Here is a 9,552-nt window from a genome sequence, read left to right on the forward strand (position 1 = left end):
TCCATGGGCCCACCTGGCTCTCCACGGCCCCACATGGCTCTCCACAGGCCCACCTGGCTCTCCACAGGCCCACCTGGCTCTCCACGGGCCCACCTGACTCTCCACAGCCCCACGTGGCTCTCCACAGCAGAAGGGGTTTTTCAAAGCAATACTCCAGTCCAGTAAATATTTAATCATTAGGGGAATGACGCAAAAGAGTAGAGTCTTCAGAGGAGCAGCCTCCAGCCTTCAAAGGCAGACGAAACATGTGGGTAAATGACCTGTCGACAAATACTTGGTGCGCCCTTGCAATGCGCCAGGCACGCTTGTGGGCTAAACATGAAAAGGCCCACGAGGAAAATAGATATGAAGTGCCACAAAGTTGCCAACGACAGAAGATGTTCAAGTACCAGGAGAGGCTGCCCAGAAGAGCAAGCCCCGGGCTGGGGCTGGAAGGACGTGGCAAGGAGGGCGGCGCGGGTGGGGAAGAGCCAGCAGGCGGACAGGACGGGAAAGGCAGGGCGGCGGGACGCGGTGCGCGCCCACCAAAGCCCAGAGAGGAACGTCGAAGTCCGCGTGTTGTATCAGCGTTTTCTGCTCAGAAACGTGTGCCCGGGATGCTTCTGAGCTGTTTTTGCAAAACAGAATCGCTTCTCAGATAAAGCGCCTCCTGAAATGCAAATCAACGCCGAGGAACGTGGAGACGAGGGGTATTTTTTCTCACGTTCGCCACTTTCTGGTGAGGAGCGTCACGGTCCAACGTCAGGTTCTGCTGACTCGACGTGTCGTTAAACATTCGCAAACACAACTTCCTCCCAGTGTCCAGCAGCAGGTTTATCTCTGTGACTTCGCAACCCACGGAGTTTTCACGGGGAGCTTTTGGCCCCCTTCTACCTCTATCTGAACAGCCAATGAAAAGGTCCCCACACGTGAGCAAGTCACAGAGTCCTGCCAGAACCCGCCACCCCCAGGTGGGTGACTGAATCTGAGAGCGATGCCAGGGGAAGTACAAAGGTCAGTTTTCACAGGTGAGAGCCTGCCACAAAAACACAAGGTAACCATAGAAACAAGAGAGCGGTGAAAAGGCCCAGGGCGAGCACCTGCCCACAGGTCTTCTCATACTCCCACGGGTGCAGGAGTCCCCCGGGACCTTCCTAAACACGCAGGCTCTGACACAGCGGAAGCCCAAGATGCTGGTCTGGTGATCACAGGAGTCACGGAGATGTAGGACGCTGTTTCTTACACTTGAGACTGCAACCCACAGTCAGAAACTGACAACCCAGTGTTCTGTGCGTGCGTGTATGTCTGTGCGTGCGTGTGTGTATGTGCTGTCACAGAGAGAATGAATGAGCAGGTTTGTTGCAATGGACACAGTTCTTTTTTAAGTAGCCAAGCAATATCTTTGGATGCTTTGTATTCTACTCGACTTCATTTTAAAAAAATTTCACTGACCAAGGGCCACGTAACCGATGCCACCACCTCCCCCAGGGTGCCACGCAGTGTGAAAACCCTGGATGGAGAACAAGGGCGACTTCCTGCCAACCTGGCAGCACTCGCGCCTTAGCTAAGACGGAGACAAAGTGGAAGAGTTAGAGCACGTGGCTCAGGATTTCTGTTTAAAGGCAAGGATGTGTCAACTGCCTCTTGGAAAAGCTTTCATTTCAAATGTACAGGTTGTGCCCGGCCAGTGCGGCTCAGTGCTGGAGCATGACGTCACCTATGACCCAGAAAGTCACGGTTCGATTCCCAGTCAGGGCACATGCCCAGCTCCATCCCCAGTAGTGGGTGTGCAGGAGGCAGTAGATCTATGACTCTCTCTCATCATTGATGTCTCTCTCTCTCTCACCCTTCCTCTCTGAAATCAATAAAAATATGTATATATTTTTTTAAAGGCAGCAATCATTTGAAATGTATTGACCTTATTTGAATCCTAATTCACACTGTGAAATATGTATTATACATTATATGTATTTTTAAATATATAGTTCAAGGAAGTGAAAAGATAAGACTCAACTTCTTTCCAACTGCAGTTTTGCGTGTTCTTGAGGTGGGTCATAGCGTTGTGATTTATGTTTTTAGAAACGAATCCCAATACTACAGAGACCTCCTAGCATACAGATGAGCTAGGATGTCTGGGACTTGCTTCGAAGTCACCCAAGACGAGAGGAGAGTTGAGAACGCAGATGAGACGAGATCGGTCACGTATGAACCGTGGAGGGCAGTGATGAGTAATGAGGCTTTGCCATATATACCAGGATCTCTGTTACAGACGTTCCAAATGTTCTATAGCAAAGGCTTTTTTAACTTTTAAAAAATGTTTTCATAGATTTTAGAGACAGAGAGGAAGGGAGAGGGAGAGAGAGAGAAACATCGATGAGCAAGAACCACAGATTGGTTGCCTCATGCACGTCCCCTCCTGGGGGCTCAAGCCCGACACCCGAGCATGTGCCCTGACTGGGAATGGAACCTGCGCCCTCAAGGTGCCTGGGACGATGCTCAACCGACAGAGCCACCCCGGCTGGGCATAAAGTTTTTCTTTTAAGTGCAAACGGAAAAGTACACCTGGCCCTACCTACTTACGGCATTAGGTTACTTTGAAGAACAAGTGAGGAATTCTACATTCAAAGGAATGGTCACTGGGCTTTATCCCTGTCGTGAGATAGCTAACACCTGACAGTGCTTTATCTTCCATTTCGTTTTCTTAAAAAAACAACAACAACAATAGAGACTGAATGAGGAAGCCGGGTCCTGTGACTCCTATGACGGGGAGGGCACCTGAATGACACACTTATCTGGCCTGTCATCCCTCAAATGAGGTCCCAGCAAAGGCAGAGCCACCTCCGGAAAAGCGAAGACGCAGACGTTCGAGATTCAGAGCGAAAGGCCAGGGACCCGCAGGAAGCACGGCAGGCGTCCCTTCTCGCGAAGTAGAAACACATGCACAGCTCTCACACGTACACGCGGGGAGAGAGGCGGACCCTCCTCTCAGACCGCGGGGCTGGGGGGACCGGTTTGGTTGCTTCTCTGTTTCCTAAGGTTTCCCTACAACTGAAATGTGCGTTTTACGCAGTAACAAAGCGCGTGTTTGTTCTAAGTGTGTACATGTGAAAGGGGCAGAAAGAACCACGTATCTTGAACATCGAGTCCCTGAGGGTGATGCTAGCTGGGGTCCTCCTCGGGTAGCTCCTCAAGGTAAGGAGAGACAGACACACAGACACTGGACGGACTGCAGGGCGCAGAAGGCTGCACTGAAGATAAACCCACAGGAATAGCACTCGGTCCTTAGAATGTTGTCCAAACCCCTGCAGGTTCACCTATTCATCACAGAGGACTCCTTCCCAACTGCAGCGAACGACAGTGTCAGGCAGGTTGGGCGTTTGAGCCAACGGTCTAGAAATCTGGGTCTCCCCCACTCCTCAATCAGGTTCCAGCCTGGCACATGACCTTGACACCCTCACCAGTCTCTTTAGAGAGGATGGCATGGTGCGGTGATGCTGGGGCCCACACTGAGAACTCTGCGGGTGTTTAGAAATCCTGGGGAAATAAATCCCTGCTCACCTGCAGACCCCTGAAGGCTCTGACCTTGACTCTCCCGTCTGCATGCCTCACCCTCACCCTCAGCTGCAGCCACCCTGGCCTCGTGGACCTCCCCCAATGGGTCATATCTGCTCCACCCCAGGGCCTTTGCACGTGCGGCTCCAGCCCTTTGGAACATCCTTTTGCCCAGATATCTACGTGGCTAAGCGCTCACTCCTTCAGCTCTCTGCTCCAATGCACCACATTAGAGCCCTTCCCTGCCCGGCTGGTGTGGCTCAGTGGTTGAGTATTGACCCATGAACCAGGAGGTCACAGTTCGATTCCTAGTCAGAGCACATGCCCAGGTTTTGGGCTCAATCACAGTAGGGGGCGTGCAGGAGGCAGCCAATCAATGATTCTCTCTCATCATTGATGTTTCTATCTCTCCCTTCCTCTCTGAAATCAATGAAAACATTAAAATACATTTTTTTAAAGAACCCCTCCCTGGTTCCTGATCCCCACCTGAGGACTCCCTTATCCCCTTCCCTGTGTTTGCTGCTGTTGTTGCATTACCTGTTGGTGGGTTTTCAGTGGCAGCACACACACCCACAACATAAAATGTACCCTTGTCCCCATTGCCAAGCACGCAGTTCAGCAGCATTGAGTCCACGTGTGTTGTTGTACAACCATCCGTCACACCACCCATCTCCAGAATGTCTCCCTCTTCCCAAAGTGAAACTCTCTACCCACTGAGCACCTCCCCGCCCGTCAGCACCCACTACTTTACTTTGTTTCTGTGGATTCCACTGCTCTAGGGACCCCACTGAAATTAGACAATACTTGTCCTTTTGTAACTGGCTGCATTCACTTAGCACAATGTCCTCACGATTCACCCACATTGTAGCATGTGTGGGAATGTCCTTCCTCGTTAAGGCTGAATAGTATTCCACAGTACCTACAGGCCGATGGTCCGCGGTACCTACAGGCCACATTTTGCTTATCCCTTCACCTGCCAGTGAGCACTTGGGCTGCTCCCGCATCTTGGCTATTGTGAATCATGACCGCTGCTCTGACAATGAGTACACAAGTATCCACTCAAGTCCCCGCGAGTGGAATTGCTGGACCCTCTGGTCTCTCTCTGTTTAATGTTTTGAGGGGCCCCCACATTGTTTCCCACAGCGGCCGCATCGTTCTCCGTGCCACCAACAGTGCACGGGTTCCGACTGCTCCACATCCTCGCCGGCACGTGCCTTCCCTTCCCCCTGCTCTGCCTCTCTTCTCCACAGCACTTACACCTGCTGCACTATAGCGCTTGCTCGTCTGTGCTGGACGCCTCCCCCCACCCAGGTGTTCAGGGAGCGGGCCTCGCATGGCTGGGTCCCCAGCACTTAGGACACACCCTGGCGCAGAGAAAACGCTCAATGGAATAAACACCTGGACTGTACCCACTTTAACAGGCAGTAGACTTTCTTGAATAGATTTGTCACACCAAGTGCCTCAACTCTGTCCAGCTCGGGCAAGAACCCGGACTCCCTGGCTGCCGCTGCGATGCAGCTCAGTAGGTCACGCGCTCCGTGTTTTTTCCAGCTCATCCGCGTTAACCTCGGAACCACAGACGCTCTGACAATTGGCAGGAAGAAGCGAAATCGCCTCTGTCCCGTCTCTGACTTCAAGCCTTCCTTGACTTCGCCGAAAGAGCCAACTGAACAGAGCAGAAGTGAACGAACGTGTCGCAGGCACTTCCAGGGACCGAAGAGCCTGCGTCGCATGTGTTTTATGTTAAAAGATCAAACCAACAGCAAACAAGATGGGACACTGGCTTTGTGCAGACTCCTAATGAGAGGGGCCCGGGGCAGCCTGACCTAGAAACCAAACTCCAGGCCGACTTTTATTCTCTGTGTGCGGTTTGCTTTCCTGTTGTTCCTATTAGGTGTTTGTTGTTTCACATTGGTTTGCTTTTTTGTTGTTGTTAATCCTCACCCGAGGATGTTTTTCAAATGGATTTTTTTTTTTTTGAGAGTGGAAGGGAGGGAGGGGGAGAGACAGAGAGAGAGAAACATTGATGTGAGAGAGACACATTGATTGGTTGCCTCCTGCATGCACCCTCGGCCGACTAGGGCTGGGGATCGAGCCTGCAACTGAGGCACGTGCCCTAGACTGGTATCGAACCTAAGACCCTTCAGTCAGAGGGCTGACACTCTAACTACTGAGCCAAACCAGCCAGCGCCACATTGGTTTGCTTTTTAAGAACTGCTCGTAAAGAAACCAGACCGCTTCTATGAGATCATTATAAATTATCAAAAAAAGCCATTTCACTTTTTTCTCTGGAAGTCGGCTGGTTATGTACTGTGTTAAGTCACTGGATTAGAAGTTTCTTTCCTCTCTGTCTCGCTTTCATTCCCTGGTCTCCCTCCATTGAGAATATTTTGAGGAAAAGGCAACAGATGTGCCTCAAGTTCACCTACTTCTCTCAGCAGCCAAACCCAGCTCCGGTCCCAACAGAGGCGACGCCAGGTCCCTGCAGAGGGACCACTTTGCTGACCCGGGGAGCAAACTGTCGGCTCCAGCAACGTCCCCGGGGCTCCAAGCGAGGCCAGGAGCAGTTCACTCAGAGCGTGACGCACTCTCCCTGCCCAACAGCCAGCCCCGATCGGGGATTCTGCTCTGATGTGAATTATTCACCGAGCAGGCTGTGCTTTCCACACACGCACAGAAGAAAGGGAGAAAAAAGGGTTCTGCCCAACCGGCCACAAAGCGGACTGCAAGGAATATGAAAAGGTTTTGTCCCGGCCGACGTGGCTCCGTGGCTGAGCATCAACCTATGAGCCAGGAGGTCACGGTTCGATTCCCGGTCAGGGCACATGCCCGGGTTGCGGGCTCGATCCCCAGAGTGGGGCATGCACATCTCTCTCATCATTGATGTTTCTATCTGTCTCTCTACCTCCCGTCTGAAATCAATAAAAAAATATATATTTAAACAAAAAAGGTTTCCTATTCAGATGGGGACATGCCCGACTCCTTTCACCAGCTCAGAGGCCTGGACGGAGACGATCAAGGTGGAGCTCAGGCAGGAGATGACCTTGAGGCTGGACTCAGACAACGTTCCTCATGGTCTGGTTGTTTTCCTCTCATCCATGCTTTCGGCGCTCAGCTTTCCAAACACACCCTCCTCCAATACCCACCCTCAGCCCTCCCCACACCTGGGGCCACGCCATCTCCTTCCTACATCAGGGGACACAGGCTCACTCCCCCGGGGTGGGACATAAGCCAGACTTATTTCAGCAACAGCAATACGTTTATCAAGTTTCCGAGTTTCTCCCTCCCCGCCCCCGACTGAGGTGCACGTGTGGGCACAGGACAGCCCAGCCTGCAGGTTATGGTTACACTGGCTCCCACCTGTGTGAGCACGTGACTCCACTCTCTGCACCTCCGTTTCTTCACCGGTACCTGACCCCCCAGGTTTCTGGGCCAGCCGGTCCTGGACCTGGCCTACATGTACTTCATGTGTCGGCATTCAGGTAGCAGCCAGCTGGAGAAGACCTGGGCCGGTTTCGCGGGGTCTGCAGCTCACTCGGCGGAGGCGCGTTGGACCAGGCCGGGCCGCTGGCGTGCCCACACAGCCGCCAGTCCCTGGAGCTCCCCGAAGGAACTGGCCCTCACACATCCGAACGCTCCAAGCCACCCGCGCCCCGAGGATCTTATCAGCAAGAAACAAGAGACCTGGAAGACAATAATGAAGTGTCTGGCTTTTCTTTTCTAATTAGAAAAGCCCCAAGATTGTAGCCCAGGGAACAGCTAAATATTTAGAATGTTCAAGAAGTTACTAAGTCCCAGCACCCCCGCCCCTTACCCTGTTGGTCACCCCGCTCCTGACCATTTCAGAAGGAAAAACTTGTGATGGCTGGATCTGCAGCAATGGGGACCCGTGAAAACCTCTTTCTTAAAGTGCAGCCTGGCCATTTCAGGGCTGGGGGAGGGAGGCGGGATAGAGGAGCTGCTTGTTCACAGATAAATGCGGCCCCCAGCTCCTATCCCACAAGGCACCTCACAGCGGGGACCCTCAGATCCCTGACATGCAGAGAGGGGGTTCGCGTCCAGGGCTGGATGCCACCACCTTCTGCTTCAAGAACTAACTTCCCTTTTTAAAGTTCTACCTCTTTCCATTTGGCGGCCGCCACTTTCATTTCTTGCAGTCCAACCTACCCTGAGGAAACCCACGTTCACGGTAAGAAAAAAAGAAAGTGACTATTTTTGAACGAGAGAAGCCGTTCATTTTTGCTTCCACGTCTTGGCAGCCGAAGGGCACTGCATCCCTCAGGATTTAAGTCATCAGCACGCTGCCTGGCGAGTTCCATTCCTAGTCCCCCAACGGACGGACTGACGGACTGACGGGCGCCCCCTCTGTGGCCCCTCCCCGATGGCCTTTGCCCTCCTCTCCTGAGCCTGCAGGCTGCTTCCATTCCGAGCCCCTCCAACAGCTCGGGCCGACCGGCCCCTGCATCTCACCTGCTCCCGGGCGCCCTCCCCAGCGGCCAGGTCACCTTTCAGAGATTGAGCCACCATGGAGTTGGCTTTTCCTCCCCTCCCCATCTCCATGGCCCCTTAGAGAGGATGTAGAACAGGCTGCAGCTGCGGCCGAGAACTCATTATTGCCCGCAGCTTTCGCAGGCTTCCACACTCACCTGACCCCGGTCAGGCACTCCGCTGCCAGAGCGTGTCCCGCCAGGGGTGCGAGTCCTGCGGGCAGCCGTCAGCTCCTGGGGATTGAGAAGGAAGACGGCTTGAGACCACAACGCTGGGTCCCTAAGGGAAACGCTCCAAATCCCCACCTTCCGCCTTCTTTAACCTCCTTCCTGGAGAGACACCCCCTGCCCCCCAGTTGACAGGCAGGTGTGTGGGATCACGTGGGCGAAGCGTCCGGGGAACCTGGGTACTCCGTGTGCGACCCAACAGCGAGGCTGGGCATCACCAAGTTGGCCCACGGGCTGGGACTCAGGGAAGTGTTTGGCGGCTCTCGTTTCCCGTGGGGAGGCCGAGGGTCAGAAACCCGCGTCCCCGCCGGCTCCGTCCACACTTCATCCCTCCTGGCTCCCCGTTTCATACCCCCTCGCCCCCCAACACACACACACACAAGCACGACTCTCCCGACTGTGCGGCTCGAGCGAGGGTTACGTTTTGAGAAAGATGGTTTCCTTGAGCGGACTCACATATGACACCCCCACAACCACCACCCGCCCCCCCAGAAAAACAACCTATTTCCTGCAGCTGCTGCAACAGTTTCCAACTCAGGGGAATGCCATTCCAGCCCAGACCGGGTCGCCCTCAAAGCGAGTCACTGGCGTCAAAATGTCTTTAACCGCAAATGAACCCACTCCCCCCCGCCCCCGAAAAAAAGGCCCGCAGTAAAAAGAACCCACAAATGCCTGCAAGTGCTTGCAAATCCACCAAGAACTCCCAGAGAGCGGCGCAAAAACTTGTGCTGTCCTGGGGACAGTCCAACTCCCCGCGCCCTCGGCCCGGCCCCAGCCGCTACCTTGCTGCCCGGGGAGCCACGCCGGTTTGGGGGCGCAGGGCGAGGAGCGGGGTCAGCAGCTGCCGGGTAATCCCATGCTGCGAAGCGGGAGCTCGTTCCTTTAGGATGGAAGCGGAACACCCACACCTCCTCTCGGCGTGGCTTTCTCTCTCCACCCTCTCTGCCTCCTCCTCCTCCACCTCCTCCTCCTCCTCTCCTCCCACCCGGCGAGCCCGAGGAAGCGCCTCAGCAGCACAGCCACATGGTTACTGCACTTTGAAGCGGCTCCCCAGAGCCTTATATAGATCGGGAGGCTCCCTGGGCAATGTAGTCCGAGGCCGGGGTCGAGGAGGCCCTGGGGCGACGGGACGGACTACAAGTCCCAGAATCCCCGGCGCCGCGGGAGGAGCTCTAAATAGATGCGCGGGCGGGGCGTCCTGCGGGGCGTCCAGGGTCCGCACTTGGGTCCTCGCCCGGAGCTGGCCGGGTGTGGAGCCCGCCACCCAAAGCCGCCCCTGGAGGGCGCCCCCACCCTTTGGGGACCC

At 54.6% G+C, this 9,552-nt stretch overlaps 1 protein-coding gene across 1 annotated transcript in view; it reads right to left on the reverse strand.

Annotated features, from left to right (window-relative positions):
- ITPR1 (inositol 1,4,5-trisphosphate receptor type 1) overlaps positions 1-9,267 on the reverse strand; it is a 227,042-nt gene extending 217,775 nt beyond the window's left edge. Inside the window, 2 exon segments of the mRNA XM_015568305.1 lie at positions 8,178-8,252; positions 9,029-9,267. The gene's annotated coding sequence lies outside the window, so the exon portion shown is untranslated.
- Positions 9,268-9,552: the final 285 nt, after the last annotated feature.

This window comes from Myotis davidii, unplaced genomic scaffold (genome assembly GCF_000327345.1).
Source record: "Myotis davidii unplaced genomic scaffold, ASM32734v1 scaffold663, whole genome shotgun sequence".
In the NCBI taxonomy this organism is placed as follows: domain Eukaryota; kingdom Metazoa; phylum Chordata; class Mammalia; order Chiroptera; family Vespertilionidae; genus Myotis; species Myotis davidii.